The sequence below is a fragment of the Pteropus medius genome, unplaced genomic scaffold, assembly GCF_902729225.1.
Source record: "Pteropus medius unplaced genomic scaffold, Ma_sr-lr_union100, whole genome shotgun sequence".
In the NCBI taxonomy this organism is placed as follows: Eukaryota; Metazoa; Chordata; class Mammalia; order Chiroptera; family Pteropodidae; genus Pteropus; species Pteropus medius.
Window position 1 is genome coordinate 1715409 of NW_024350397.1, and position 17086 is coordinate 1732494.

General features: G+C 38.5%; 1 long non-coding RNA gene and 1 pseudogene across 1 annotated transcript; one reads left to right on the plus strand and one right to left on the minus strand.

Moving 5' to 3' along the window:
• Positions 1 to 6888: 6888 nt before the first annotated feature.
• Positions 6889 to 17081, minus strand: LOC120584102 (uncharacterized). Its single transcript, XR_005647961.1, has 3 exons — positions 17045 to 17081; positions 16828 to 16949; positions 6889 to 9964 (listed from the first exon to the last, which is right to left on the minus strand). It is a non-coding gene; the product is annotated as an uncharacterized LOC120584102 (long non-coding RNA).
• On the plus strand, positions 15079 to 15196 carry LOC120584169 (uncharacterized; annotated as a pseudogene).
• Positions 17082 to 17086: the final 5 nt, after the last annotated feature.

Here is a 17086-nt window from a genome sequence, read left to right on the forward strand (position 1 = left end):
CGGGACTTTCCCAGTACCTACTGAGATGCAGGCTCCCCTGCCCCTCAACCTCTATGCCCCTCAGTACTGCCTTAGTATCAAGCACCTACTGTGAATCAGACATTTTGCAAGACTGCCCAGGGAAGGAGGAATAATGTTAGACAGACGTTCTCTCTGTCTTTCCCACTCGGATACTGGGTGTGCCAGGCAGAGCCCAGATTCGAACGCCCCACCACTCTGATCCCACACCCTGCCCTTTCCAGAACCCAAGCTCTTCAAAACTGCATCGGAACGGCTCTAGAGCTCTCCACGTTTCTCCTGTGGAAAGTGAAGTGTTATTCTGACCCGAGCTAGCTAGCAGAGGTGAGAAGCAAGGCTCTTCTTGTAGGTCTTTAACTCCCATGGATTCCTTATGCTTCCTTTAGGCACGGATGAGGATGATGGCAAAGTGATTGACAGTCACCTAAGCTCTTCAGTAAAAGTGAGCCCAGTTAGCTAATAAAATGACAAGAACTGAATGAATGATCGGGTACTAAATCACTCCCCCCCCACACACACACTCAATTATTTTACATACCAGAGTACTGTGACATGAATGACACGATGTGTACCATCCCCTTGCATTCTCCAGGTGGTCTCAGGTGGTCTCAGGTGGTGGGCGGGTTCCAGGTGCCTGGAGAAGCCCTTCTTGGGGAATGGGTCTTTCTAGTTTCGGAGGAAGGCAGTGCTTCTTGGACCAACCCTCGGCTCTGGGCAGGGGCAGCATGCCCCAGGGCGGGAGGAGATGCCCAGCAGGCCTGGACACTGACTGGCTCTGTGGAATTTGGCCCTGGTGCAAGAGCAGATTAGCCCAGTCTTGGCTGAATATGGAGTTTAAACTCCTTTAGCTTTTTCTCTGGAAACCAGTTTGGCCAGGTTGTTACCTCTAACAGTACCGTGAGAGCCATCTCTCCATCATCTGGTGTCTGAGCAACAAAGGGTGATCTCTGTAAACATTTTAAAAATAGAAACACGGAACTACTCTCGCCCCCACCCCTTTGAATGAGCTCATTAAAACCACACCTAATCTTCTGGGAACGAAATATTACCCTAACTTCCTATATAGAGGTCTCCCAAACGTAGCTGCATATTAGTGGGCTGCTGAAATGGTTGCTCCAGAAGGGTTCTCGCTGGCCGTTAAAGACTTATGCATTAGCAGATTTCAACTGGCAGGGTGAATTAAGAGGAGATGTTACTCAAAATATTTTTAAACTCTAACAAAGACTGGATCTGGTTTGACCTGGAAGAAACTGAAGCGAGAGAACAACTAAGAAGAAAAAGTTTGCAGACTCTTTGCATTTTTCTTGGTCAGGACTGTGTTACATGGGCTTGCTTACAAAAGCACCCCTGCTCTTTTAGGAGTTGCTAACAAAGTGAGTGTTAAATTGGCCAATGAGAAGTCACCTGAGCTAGAGTGTGCACAGGTGTAGTGGAGTTATTCAAGAAGTCATTATAAAGTACATCACAAAACAGCTCTCTTTTGAAGCTGTTTGCAGCCAACAAAATGCACTTTAAAAATGAGTTGCAACCAGATACAGTTTAAAGAAGCTTTCTCCAGTCACAGGCTGGGAAAATAATGAATGGGTTTGTAATCTATAGATTGGAAATCAGAACTCATTTACCCATGGGAAAGAAAATGATTAAGGATGGGTAGTGCATTGGCCAATGGGACACCAAATGGGGCTCTATACTAATGTAACATAGGACATGCTTTCTAGTCAAATATGTTTGTAAAGTACGATATTTTTAGAGGATACTGGGATGAACTGGAATAAATTGGGGGATAGCAATATGTGGCTTGGTGAAAAATATGTTTTATTAAACTATAACAGTAAAATGTAAAATATTCGACGAAGGTAATGAAATACTGAATTTCAATAAAGCTTCAAATAAGATATTTTTAAAGAGGAACTTAAGACTGATTTCATAAACATAACTTTTTTCCATATGGTTTTATTGTCCCAACTACACATATTTGCCAATTCAGATATCTGAATAACAATCTCTTTGAACTTCCAATAACTTTCAGATGAAAAACTGTATAGACAGGTGGATAATAAATTTAAAATCATTATTATGATCTTTAAATTTTTTAAACAGTTGAAATTGTATTTTAAAAATCCAGTAGCTCTTCTTTTTCTTTGGCTTTTTTATGATATATTAGATTATAATTATAATTGACCTTTTTCATATTAAATCTTTCAAAATGACAGAGATTTAGTCTGCTTTGAGCAGTTAGCTTGGACACCTCTATAAAGACAGTAAGTCAGCCCAAAGATAAAATGCCCAGGAGAAGAGGAGATTCAGGGCTGCCTCTTCCAGCCTGGGGAAATACCAGCCTCACCTCATGCCCCACCACCGCTGACTGTTCCTTGGGCTTTGGCCATGCTCCTCTGGCACCTGAAACACAAAGCCCTTCCTCCAGAAGGGCCTGGGTCCCCTTCAGCTGCTAGCTGGCTGATGCACCTGCTCACCCCACTCAGCATCTCGAGGTGGATGGCTCTTAGACCTGTGGAGACCACATGGTTCATTAAATTCTGCTCTGCCCCAGCAGCACCCTTGGCGTCCCAGATGAGATTGCAGAGGCAACAAGCCCTGTAGCCTCCAGCCCCACCTGGCTACCTTAAGGAATAAAAGAATGAGCATCTATGATGCACTAGTGGCACATCAGTGTGCAAGGCAGTGCTCTCAGCTGCCTCAGCCTTCGCCCCTTTGGGCAGGAGTGCAGACAAGGACATTACTGTACTCAACAACTTTTGCCATCACTGGGCAAAGTGGGAACAGCAACTGAATGAGGGAAATGAGGCCGGGGCAGAGATGTAGTTCTCACATCGTGAAGGGAAAAGAAATCCCCCAGTAGCTGTGGGAGGGGAAGGGAAGTTCCTTGATACTTTCAGCTGTGGCCTTTGTTTATCTCTGAAGGCTGTGTGTAAATTGGGCCCATCTGTGAATCAGAAAACTTTTGTTTTCATGTGCAGAAAGCTGCAACTTAGGTCTCTCAAAGTGTCTCAGCTGCACTATTCTGTATGATACGTAGTATGTTTTTATTAATTGCTTTGTGTTATGACTTCCCCAAATTTGAGATCCTTGAACCACACTTTAAAAACAGAAACCACTGCTCTGTGCTTCTTTCTTCCACCTCTCAAATGGAAACTCCTGGTACAGCATTTCTTAATTTTGGGCTTCCAAAATGACCACATGGCTCAGGAACTGTGCAAGACTCTGTGCTCGGGCCTATGCAAGAGCTTTCATTTTTCACATTTGAAAATGTGTGTGTGGGGATAGGGGAGAGAGTGAGCAGTGGCAGTCCCTTAAACTGCCTAGGGCCCAATGGTCCTGGTCCTGGAGCAGTCCCAGGTGGATGAGGGGATCCATGTGCAACCTTAGGTATCTCCCGTCACTCCTTATAAACCTCAGTACCACCCCCCACCTCCCCGCCCCAACACTCGGCACCACTTATAAATGCTGCATAGGCAAGGCCCTGCCCATGATCTGAGGGAAGTGTTGGCAACATATCGTTTGAGTGGGAGCGGGGATTGGTTTTAAAAAGTAAATGTCTCATCCCCACTTGGTAACTACAAATGTAAATGCATAGAGAAAAAAATGCTAGAATAGCCTACCTTCCAAAAGCAATGATTTACTAACCTCCTTTGAAATAGTATTCTTCACATGCAACACATTAAGAAATTGGCCAGATTTTTTTTCAACGGCCTAAAAAAGGTATGGCATGCTTATCTTCATGTGATTTGTTTTAAGCGTTTTGTTTTCTGCCCTTGCAGTTACATTACAGAACAAAACACAATTGCCAACAGAGTCACTCTTTTTTGTGTGGATGGATGAGACCTCTTTCCTCTCTTTATTAAAGCCATGGATTCATGTTCATCGGAACTTCTTTTCTTAGTATCAAGATGCTTCAGTTGATGGATTTCATAATAACGCATCATCAATACACACATTGACCGTACTAAAAATAACAGTAATAGCTATTGTAGTGAGCACTTACTACGACCGTCCCAGGCACTCTGCTAAACCCTTTAGCTAGATCATCTTGCAACAGTCCTGAGGTGGGCACTCACCTCTACATTTGCATGTGGGATTTGCTCGAGTTTAAAGAGAGTAAGCCCCGCTCCTGCCCCCATCCACGGGTTTTGCTTTCTGAGGTTTCCGTTACCCACGGTTTCAGTTACCCACAGTCAACTGTGGTCCAAAAATATTAAATGGAAAATTCTAGAAATAAAAAATTCATGTTTTAAATTGCACACCGTTCTCAGTAGCTATGTAAAATCTCCCCTCCGTTCCGCTCCATCTTTGCCAGGACCCGAATCCTCCTTTTGTCCAGCATCCCCACCTGTTAGTCACTTAGTAGCCTCTCTGCTATCAGATCAACTGTTGTGGTATTGCTGTGCTTGTGATCAAGTAACCTTTGCAGTAGTCTAATAGTATTTCACAATGCCTACATCTTCGCCTCACTCCATCTCATCATGTAGGTGTTGTATCATCTCACATCATCATCATGTGGTACCATACAATATGATATTTTGAGAGAGAGAGACCACGTCCACATCACTTTTGTTGCAGTACATTGTTATAACTATTTTATTATTAGTTATTGTTGTTAATCTCTTATTATGCCAAATTTCTAAATTACACTTTATCACAGGTATGTAAGTATAGGAAAACATATCATATGTCTAGAGTTCAGTACTATCCACGGTTTCAGGCATCCACTGGGGATCTTGGAATGTTTCTCCCACAGCGGGGAACTACTATAATGTGTCCAAGGACACTGGATTCTAATCCAGGTCTGTCTGAACCCAAACCCAAATTAACAACTTCCTGTGCACCTCCGTGCACAGTTGGAGGAAAACAGGACTGACCCATAGGCTACTTGTGAAATGCCTTGGATAAGTTTCCCATCCCAGCCCACCCTGGAGAGGAGGCTGACTTTCCTTTTCAAGCTCTAGCCTCTGCCCCGCTTCTTCAGAACATGAATAAATTTCAGATATTCCTCAACCTAGTCTTTGTACATACATTTTAAATTTTTTATTTTTCAGGTAGAGTTGACATTCAATATTATTTTATATTAGTTTCAGGTGGACAGCATAGTGGTTAGACATGGATATAATTTACGAAGTGATCCCCCAAATTAGTCTAGTACCCACCTGGCACCATACATAGTTATTACGTTTTTGACTATATTCCCTATGCCGTACTTCACATCCCCGCGACTATTGTGTAACTACCAATTTTTACTTCTTAATCTTATCACCTTTTTCACCCAGCTCCCCAATTCCTCTCCTATCTGGCAATCACCAGTTTGTTCTCTGTCTCCATGAGTCTGTTTCTGTTTTCTTTATTTATTTTGTTCTGGTATTTCTCTTTCTCTGTCTGACTTATTTCACTTAGCATAACACACTCTAGGTCCCAGGTATTTACCTGGAGAAAACTGAAACACTAATTTGAAAAGATATATGCACCCCTATATTCACTGCAGTGCTATTTATAATAGCCAAGACATGAAAGCAACTTAAATACCCATCAATAGACAAGTGGATAAAGAAGCTGTGGTACATATATACAAAGGAATATTACTCAGCCATAAAAAATGAAATCTTACCATTTGCAATGACATTAATGGTCTTAGAGTGTATTATGGTCTTTATAGTTTTAATATTTTATTTCTAACTCAGAGAAGAGAGGCTCTGAAGGAATTTTAGCTATCTCCCAGGGGTAGAAATAGAGGGAGGGTTGAGCCTAGGAAACCTCAGAAATGGACCACTAATTTTGCTTATCCTTAAGGTAAACAAGCTTTAATTCTTCTTGGGGTCTGCAGACACCCAGAGCAACCACCTGCTTCCTCTCGCCCTGACACTGGGTGGGACGATGGGTGTGTGGAGGCACTGCTGGGGCTTAAGGCCTGTTCCGAAGATGTTCTTAAGAATGCCAAGGGTGGGTGGGCATTTTCCCCAACTTGTGTAGCACAGATGGGCAGTCCAGGCCAATGCTCTCCCTACAACAGGATTCGTCTGCCCAGACACCCATAGGCTGTGGCATTGTTACGTGCTCACGGAGCCAGTGTTCAACATCCAGGATCTGTGAGAGCTGTTTGTTAAACATTCACATTGTTAAAAATGAAATGATATAAAATTATAAGTAAATAAAATACATACTAAAGATAAAGGTCATAAATGCTAACTACTTACCACTTTCTGATTATTTTATCACATTTTATTGTTTCTCAAGGTCTTGGGGTTACTTGCATTTCTTATATCTGCATGATGGAAATACTACACTATAACATGCTCCTGTGCATGGCTTCCCAACTCTGCATTTGGGGCCCTCACACTGGTAGCTCAATGTGGGCCATGATGGGACTATTTACACCACAGAAATCAGCAAATGCCACAAGTCAGAGCAGAATTTTCAGAGAGCTGGTTGCTAAATATTTATCAGCACACTACTGCATACAGGTAAAATTTATGTTTTCAGGTATTTGTGACACATTTTAGGTTATTTATTTTCTGTTTGCTCTCTACCCTACCTTTTTAAATTTTCAATAATACATCTCTGTATCTCTTATTTCTATCCAAGTAGGAAAATCTCTGAGAATGAAGGGTGACCATGGTCCTGCACCTCTGTGAGTCGAGGCCTTCTTCTAGCTTCAGCCCTATTCTAACAGCAGAGCCATGGAGAGGGGAGGTTGTCGCCAGTCCCTTCTGAGAGACAGGCTGGGGGTAAGGGGGACACTGTCACCAAGTATCTGAACTCCCAAGCTGATGCTAGCTGGGCATAAGATTAGTGTTTCCTGTTTGCCCCATAGGAATCACCTGGGGAATTCTCATTCCATTGATGGGCCTGGGGCCCCTGAGACCTGAATTTCAGAAAGCTTGAGGGGAATGTTCCTGGGAAATACTGTAGAAATTAACAGCACTTTTGGGATTCAAACCTCTGCTTTGATACTTTCTGTTCATGTGACCTTGGACAAATCACTTAAATTCATAGAGCCTTGGGTTTTTTACTTATAGAAGGGGAAAAATTAAAGCTACTTCATTTTTATTTTGCTTTTCGTAATATCAAAAGCTGTTAACCTTTGGCATTAGGAGAAAAGGGAAATCAATTATTACATGTGTTTACACAATAATAAAATACTTTTGAAAAACAATACTTCCATTTTCTTGTTAGTTATTATACCTAACACAATAACCCTGAAATTTGCTGAAATGAGCTCTATTTTACTTTTGAAGAATCTTAAATTTAGAGACAAGTAACTTGTCTTACATCACTTAGATAATATATAGAGCCCAAATCCTAACCCACATGTGTTGCTTTCAAAATGATGTAGCCATTAGATTATATTCTTGGACTTATCATGTGCTAAGTCACTCATTCAAGAGACACTGATGCGGGGGTCAATAGGCTCCAGAGACTCAAGCCAAATTGTCCATCTGCTGCTATTTACTGTCTGTGAAGCCACTGACCAGCCTCCTCTCCCGCCACTTCCACTTGCAGCCCTGCTCTCAGAGTCTACACCTCCTTGCTTGCTCAAAACCTGCTGCTACGGGTGGTTCTACCTAAGTGAACTGCAGCCTAGCCAGCTCCCCAGGCTGCACCTATCAGATCCTAGATTCACGAGCATGGTCTGGGGCCCAGAACTCCAAGGCGGGAGGCTGGATTAAAGAGGTGTATCTTATCTCCATTTAATTAAAGATGGGGAACTCCAGATGTACTACAAGGTTCCCATAATTCCCCCATCTTGAATGCACAGGTTATAGCTTTAACCCCAGAAGAACAAGTTGGAGAGCACGTCAAGACTCTGTACTTTTTAAAAATGGAAGTCTGATTGCAAAACAATTCATGTTCGATAAAGACATTCTGGAAAATAGATAATGAAATTTACCCCCTGTCTTAACACTCAGATCAGAGAAAACTACTGCCAACATTTTAGTGAATATCATTCCGATTTTCTTTGTAATGCATGGAAATTAAGATTTTGTTGCCTTTATCTCTAGTAACTGCTTCTAAAATTAACTTTATAAGTGAGAAACAAAGAATATCCATGATAGCAGTTTAAAGGCAATTTTCTCACTCATTTGTTCATTCAACATATATTTGAGTATGTATTATATGCCAGTCACAGTTCTAAGTGCTGGAAAACTGGAAGGGACAAGCTCAATGACTTTAAGGAAGCCTGCAGCATGGGGAGAGAGAAAATGGACAAGCAAATACATATGAGAATACAACTTGTGACACATGTCATGAAGGAAATGAACAAGGTGGAAAAGGTAAAGGAATGTGAGAGATGCTATGGGCTGGACCTTCCTTAGGTCAGAGAGGACCTTTCTGGGAACGTGCTCATGACATAAAGATGATGTGGACTGTAGCAACCTGGTATAGGTCAAAGTCACTATGTAGCAGTAGCTGTTTGTCACTCAAATCCATGTTTCAATTTTGTTATTTAGTTAACATGGGTAGATTCTTGAAGTAAGCAAAGATCTTAGAAGTGATTTAATTCAACACTTTCACTTTATAAATGATGAAAATGTGGTCAAGGGGAAAACTTAGCCAGAGTCACCTTGCTATCAAATAACAGAACAATGGCCAGAGGCTAGCTTTTTGACCTACAAATCTCATCTGTCATTCCTGTAACATGCAGTTCCTTTTAGAGAAGGTTAATATTAGAAATGTTGCTCAGTATAGTTCCCATAAATAAACTGTAATCCAATATAATCAATTACATAGTATTTGTATCTTTTTTTCCCGACATAAAGTCTGGGGTGAAAGAAAAAACATGGGGTTTAAAGTGCGACTTAACATCCAGATGCCTTTTTATCTTATAATTTTTTTAAAAAATTTTCTGTCTTTTACTAGCTGTGTGATCTGGAAAAACTACTTCAGCCTTCTGAGCTTTAGTTTCCTTATTTATGAAACCAGAATGCTTAGTAAAGATGATTATTATTCCAATGTTTAAATGGAGAAAATAGTGAGAATTTATAGGAAAAAAAAAATGGCATATGTAGAGTGATAAAATTTAATGTCTTCAATGCAGGGGAACTAGAGTCGGTTGTTGGTTGGGTTTTTTTATGCAACTGACTAGAACTCTAGTTAGTAACAGAAACCCTGGGTCTCTGCGTGGAGAAACTCAGGTACCCAGTTAAGCGGGTCAAAGCCACATTGCTGTGGTTTTTCTTTTTAAGATACCAAACTTTCGGGTTTTCTTTAGTGACTCTTTTATTACACTTACTTTATTTATTGCATCATAAGCTGTGCAGTGGTGGTTTCATTTTTACCATGTGAACTAAATTATTCCACTGCAAATCTCCCTGGGGTTCTTGGAAAAATATCTGAAATTGATAAGAAACAGGACATTTTAAAGGAAATACCCGACTAAGAAAGTGTTGAATGTTCTGCAGAGTTTGCTGAAGTTTTAGGGAGATCCAAACCGTCTCTCTAGAAAGGTCAATTTAAAGGCCTATTTTCATGTCTCAGGGACCTGCATGGAGTGCTCATTTTTTAGAACGCTGGAACAGACAGGAATAGGCCTAATTTTTAATGTCTTTGGGCCTTTAGCTATGAGGTTCCTCAGGCAAGCTTTTCTTTTTCTAATCCAGCTGGGTTGCCACAGACCAAGCAGAAGTGGCTTGACCCCGGTGAGAAAATGTGGGCTCCATCCCAAGGAATGAGATCATACCGTTCCCAGAGCCTTCTGGTTCCCATCCAACTAGAGGCTGGTTTCCTCTTGCAACCCCTGGCAGGCATTTCTGCCCACAAGAGGACAGTCGCACTGTAGCTTGGCTGCAGCAGTATTTCCAGAGGGGCGGGCAAGGGAGACAGTGACAGATGGCTCTGAGATGGGACAACAACCTGCACAGGAAAGAAACATGGTAAAGCAATCTCGCTTCCCTCTTGCCTTTTCAAAGGATCTTTTCTTCCTCCTTTTTTTTTCTTCCTTTTTAAAAGAAAAGAAGATGATATGAGTTAGTATTGAATGTAGCAAGCATAGAAATGAGTATTTCTGTGCTGGTGGCTGTGTGTCTGAGTTCATAGGCTTGTTGGGGTCTCAGCTCACAGAACTCATTAAAGCAGCATAGAACAATTAAAAATCACGTGTAAGTGAATAAATAAAACTTTTATAATCTAAGTAAAATTTAGTATAAACAATTTTAGCAAACAAAGCAAATATTATTATAACAAATACAGCAAAAAAAGCATTAACTTGTTCCCTATGGAGAAAGGGGCTTGACTCTTACACTAACTAGGTTAGGTGAGGTATTCTTACTGTGGTAGGACAAGCTCTTCAGAAAAATGTGGAATTCCATGGGATTACACACACATATGATGGTCTCCAGCAGTGGTTCTCAAAGGTTAGCATACCGAACAGCTCGTAAAAAATGCAGATTCCTGAATCCCATCCCTCGACAGTCTCATTAAATAAGTCTGGGGGTACGACCCAGAACTTTGCATATTTTAGTCAGTTCTCTAAATGCTTCTAATGCAAGAATAGGGCCCTGGACCAATTTTGGAAACCCTAGCCTCCCCTCCCCCAAAAGAAAGAGAACTTAGTGTGAAATATACAAAGTCAAACTGCAAGAACATGGTGTCATAATTCCTAAAGCCAATGTTCATACTTTAAAACATTGGCTTATAAGCATGTGTATATGCCTTTACATCTGTCACCTTATGTTCCTAAAATAGCAGCATTTGCTTAGAAAAAAAATCAGGGAAATAGAAAAGTTGTCAGTGCTACTCATTTACTTAGAGCATCTGAGAGGGTAGTGAAGAAGATACAAAACTCCTTTAATAAAGGCAACTCTGTAGCTCAGAGCTTAGTTTAATCCATTGAATAGAAGAGATTCTTGTGATCCTAATATGAATGAGTCCTACGATTTAAGGCCTATCCAAAAGCCCTCTGTGTTCTGAGGTGACTGAATTACTCTTTCTGTAATGGTGTTTTGTAGTTTTGTTTTTGAAAAAATATTGTTAAAATATTTTGAGAGAGAGAGAGAAAGAGAGAAAGAGAAAGCTGGAACTGCTTAATTACTATTCTACCTTTACTTACAGCCTTGTTTTGTTTTTTTGTACATTGGGCAAGTTATTTAATCTCTCTGTGCCTCAGTTTCTTCATTCATAAAATTAAGGACGATAATCGCTTATTTTTCAATTCTAAGATGAACATTGTCCCCATATTTTAATATCAATGAAATCAGACTACACCTCGCCATTGACAATGAAATAACATTGTGTCCTAGATTAATTGGTAGCATTTTTTCAGTGGTGCATAAAATAATGGAATGTCTTATGATGATGTTTTAGACTAGATGAAATGTGATAATAATACCTGGATCCTACAGGGTTAACTAAGAGACAAAATGCTTAGACCTGTGACTGTTCAATATTAATCACTTAATAAATATAATCTATTAGTATTCTTATTTATGGATGGATTATAAATTAACTAGTCCCTCCTTGTTGGATTTTTAGATTATCTCCAATATTCTACCGTTATATACTACATTGACTATCCTTGTATGTAAATCTTGATGTGCATTTCTAATTAGGATAAATTCCCAAAAAGTGGAATTACTAAGACAAAAAGCATGGCCATATTGAAGAGATGGATTTATAATCACAGTAACTAAAACGTCAAACCTGGGTTAGAATCACTACTTACCCTGTGATCTTGGTCATTGTACTTAACCTGTCTACATCTCAATTTTTGATACAATTAGACAAATACTATACTGGCCAGTATTAGACAAATACGATACTGGCCAGACAAATACGATTCAAATATGATTTTGAACAGTAAGTTCAAAATCAACGTACTGTTCAAAATCAACGTAAACTATTTTATGAGGACACTGAGACACTACCGGCATTGCATGGCTCCATGCTGGCTTTGGATGAGAATGTATTTCGCATTGTTAAACCGCCAGTTTTCAGCAGTGACCCCATGTGGTCATAACAGAAACAGCAGCAGCAGAAAATAGGCATGTGCTGTCAGAAATGATCAGATTCATCAATTCTTTCCTCTGATATTTGTTTGTTGACAGGACTGTCCATTTGGACCACAGAAGCCTGTGCCTCAGATTCTTGAACCATCTGAGACAGAAAGACTCAAGAAAGGGATAATGAATGCTGTCAATCTGAATATGAGAGTCTGAGTGATTGCTGTAAATATTGAAAGATGATCTATGCAAATCTCATACATATATATGAACTGGTTAAAGAGTTCACTATCATTTTTACAGAAGCAGCATAGGAACAGTTTATCTCTCCGTATAATATAACCATGAGAAACCACTTTGGAAATTTTATTTGTACCTTATAAATCCCAGCAAGCTCTAAGACTGAATTTTAGTGAATGGGTGGGATTGGCATGCTGTTACCCAAGCTGTAATCCATGAAAGGCCTCCTGGCCTGAAGTTCTGGAGGCGTTGGGAGGCCTAGTGTTTATAAATACAACCAGAAGTGTTTATATAATGAGTACTTCGAATATATTAAACAACTGGCATGTCAGATGACGAATTTACATATTTCATAAATTTTTTTTCAGAAAACTTCATGTCAATCTTAATTCCATGATTTCTACAATCTACTCATAGGGATTAAATAAAAGAAGTATAATTTTTAAATAATCTTTTACTTTCTTAAGTCTATGGATGCTTAGAACTATAGAGCTGCAAGAAAATTTCCATTGGGAGTAAAACCATATAAACCCAAAGATATGGATGTGAATGGTCAGCTGAATTATAATAAATTTAGATACATAATTATAAAGCTTTATATGATTTTAAGGTAATTTGACCATATTTAAGAATTTATATAATAATTTCATTAACAAAATTATATGAGACCTAAAATGTTTGAAGGTACTTCCTTTCCCCCCCTGTATGTACATGGTATAAAATTAAAAGGGTACAAAGAAGGTTGACAGTGAAAAGTGAGTCTCCCTGCCTCCATTCATCATTAGATATTCAATTCATCTCCTCTGAAGCAAACTGCAGATCTGAAGTCATTTTACATTTTTAATGAAGTATTTTAAATCTTTAAAATAAAATTTATAATTATAACATATTGAAAATCTTAAAAAAAATCAAAGGTATAAATAATCCTCTTTGCATACTGTCTTCCAGCCTTTCAGTTTCATTTCCAAAATCAACCAAGGCTACCAGAGATTGTCTGTACACACACAAGTAAGTGTGTGTGTGTGTGTGTGTGTGTGTGTGTGTGTGTACAGTGCCCTACTCCTTGCTTGTTTTACTCAGCAATTTTAACAATGTATCCTGAAGATAATTCATTCACTTAGGTTATTTCTTATCCCATGCTATAAGAAATCAGCTGTAAATTTGAGCAAGTATATTCATACAATAAATTTAGAGAAATGGAATTGTTTGATTAAAGCCTATATGCATTTGTAATTCTGACAAGTATTGCTAAACTATCTGAAAGACATTTTTAAAAGGTTGTTCTTCAAGTAATTCAAAGAAACTCAGACATGTTTTACATTTTAATTTTATTACAAATCCTGGTTTAATAATTAATGGAGTGGGAAGGAAGACCCTGGAAAGTTTTGAAAAAAAGAATGGCATGATCACAACATTCTAGCCAGTGGGCTGAGAATGAATGCAGCAACATGTGTAAAGGGTAATATACCGTGACCCAATGAGACTGTTGCAGGAACGCAAGGTTGATTTAACACCTAAAGGTCAATTAATATAATATACTATATTAAAGGAATAAAAAAACCCCATCTTGATAGATAGGGGGGGGAAATGTTTTGACAAAATTTAGTACCCTTTCATGATAAAAATGCTTAACAAAGAAAAGGCAAGGGGAACTTCTCCAACCTGTTAAAGGGCATCTGCAAAAGACCCACAGCTAACGTCATACATTATGGTGAAAATGCATGCTTTTCCGCTAAGAACAGGAACAATATAAGGATGTTCATCTTCACCACTTCAACATTGTATTGGAGGTTCTAGCTAGGGTAATGAGGCAAAAAAAACAAAACAAAACAAAAAACGAAAAACAAAAAAAGAAAGAAAAAGAGCTTTCAGATTGTAAAAGAAAAAATAAAACTGTCTCTCATTGCAGATGACATGAGTTTGTATATAGCAAAAATCTAAGGCAGCTACAACCCCAAAAGAACTGTTAGAACTAATAAATGAGTCAGCAAGGTTATAGGATATAATGTCAGTATATAAATGTCAATTGTAGTTCTACACACTTGCAATGAACAATATAAAAACAATTGTTTATAATAGCATTAGAAAGAATGAAGTACTTAAATAAACTTAATAAAATTTAATAAAAGTGTAAGTAAGGCTTATACACTGAAAACTGGAAAACATTGTTGAAACTAAGTATGACTAAAGAAACTAAAGATGACCTAAATAAATGGAATGTTCTCTCATGTTCATGTTTTAGAAGATTTGATGTTGTCAAGATGACAATACTCCTGAAATTGATCCACAGATTCAACACAATCCCTATCAAAATCCCTTTCAGGCAGTAATTAACAAGCTCATCTTAAAAGTCATGTGACAATGCAGAGACCCTTAATAGCCAAAAGAGTCTTGAAAAAGGAGAACAAAGTTGGAGGACTCACATCTCAATTTTAAAATTTACTACAAAGCTACAATAATCAAGACATACAAGTCAGTGAAATAGAATGGAAAATTCAGTATAAATCCAGTGTATGATCAACTGACATCAATAAGTACCATTTAATAAATACCAGTACCATTTAATGGGAGAAAGAAGAGTCTTTCTGACAAATAGTACTGGGACAATTGGAAAGCCACATCAAAAAAAAAAAAAATGAAGTTGGACCTTTACCTCAAAACATATACCAAAATTAACTCAAAATGGATCAAAGACCTAAATGTAAGAGCTAAAAATACAAAAATCTTTGAAGGGTAAATCTTCACAATCTTGAGTTAGGCGATGTTTCCTAAATATGACAGTAAAAGGACAATCAATAAAATAAAAAATAGAGAAGTTGGATTTCATCAAAATTAACTTTTATGTTTCAAAGGACACCATCAAGAAAGTGAAATTCACTACAGCCATGCCACCCTGAACGTGTGCCATCTCATCTGATCTCAGAAGCTAAGCAGGGTCGGCCTGGTTAGTACTTGGATGGGAGACTACCTAGGAAGACCAGGTGCTGTAGGCATAAAAAAAAAAAGAAAAAGAAAAGAAAGAAAGTGAAATTTAACCCACAGAATGGGATAAAGTATTTACAGATCATATATCTGTAAGGGACTTATATCCAGAATGGATATAAGAGACATGTCCAGAATGGATATAAGAGACTTATGTCAAGAATATATAAAGCACTCTTAAAACAATAATGAAAAGACAAATAATCCAGTTTAAAAATATCTGATCTGAATAAACATATTTCTGAAGAAAATACACAACTAGCCAATAATCACATGAAGAGAGCTCAACATTCACTAGAGAAATGCAAATCAAAAGTGAGATACCATTTCATATCCATTAGGGTGATTACTGTTGAAAAAACAAAATCAAAAACAAAACAAAATAAAAAGTATTAGTAAGAATGTGCAGAAATTGAAACTCTCGTACACTACCAGCGGGAATGAAAATGGTGCAGCTCCTTTGGAAAATAGCCTTGCAGTTCCTCAAAAGATTAAACACAGAGTTCTCATATAACCCAGCACTTCCACAACTAGGTATATACCCAGCAGAAGTGAAAACATATGTCCATACGAAAACTTATACATGAATGTTCATAGCAGCATTATTTATAATAGCGAAGATGTAAACAAGTTAAATGGATGACAAATATCTGTCAGTTACAAATGGATAATGATATATGGCATATTCATTGTTAAAAACAAGGCAACAAGCCCAAAATGGAGTCTCTTATGCTGAGCCTCACTTCACCAAACCTCGACTTAATTATAGTTTTGGCTCCCCCAGAAATGGAATCGAACCAGTCAATGCCTGATCAACACTAGTTAGGTAATCTTCATGATAGACACCTGCCATCTTCTTTGCAATAACCAACCCACTTTTTTGCCTAATATAACTTCCTTGTTCCTGCTCCCTTTTGCTTGCAGAAGTCTTTCATTTTGTACAGCTCCTACCAGCTCCTTTCTGTCTCCTAGACTGATGCTTTCTGATTCCAATTAATTTTTGCTCAAATAAACTCTTACAAATTTTAATATGCTTCAGTTTATCTTTCAAAGCCATACAATAGAATATTATTTGGCCACAGAAAGGAATGAAGTACTGAAGGATGCTACCACACGGGTGAATCTTGAAATTAGTATACCAAGTAAAAGAAGCTAGTCACAAAAAAACCCCAACATATTATTGCAAGACTCCATTTATATGAAATGTCTAGAAGAGGCAATTCCATAGAGGCAGAAAGTAGATAAGTAATTATTAAGGGCTGGGGGAAGTTAGCGATGGGGGGCTATAACTAATGCGCACAAAGTTTCTTTTGGAGGTGATGAAATGTTCTCGAAATGATTGCGGTGATTGCTGCGACTATACTAAAAACCATTGAATGGTACATCTAAAGGGGTGAAATGTTTAGTATATGAATGAAATCTCAATAAACTTGTTATAAGAAAAAGGAAAAATAAACCCTGTACCCGACAACCTAAGTTTAACTCCATGCTCTCCACTGGTGGTGTAACTTTTGGAATGTTATTTAATTTGTGTATGCCTTAGTCTACCCATTAGATAAATGGAGTTGTTATAAGGATTAAGAGTCAATATACTTCAAGCACTTAGAACAACATCTGGTAAAGAGAAAATATTGTCACTTACACTCTATAGATTCCCAAGTCAGTACTGCTTCTTCTTGACCTTGCTTTCTGTTTCCCTTTTCACAAAACTATTTGAAAGAGTAGGGCGCGTGCTCAATCTATTGGGCGTATTCTCTTACAGTACTGTGGAAGAGTGTAAATAAAGCATTTTTAAAAGCTCATGAGTCTTTATTACACGCTTAACTCAATTTCTTCTTTTATAAGCGAACGTCTTTTACCTATTTTGACCCTCTTGGGATGCCATTCTCTTCGCCCTCAGC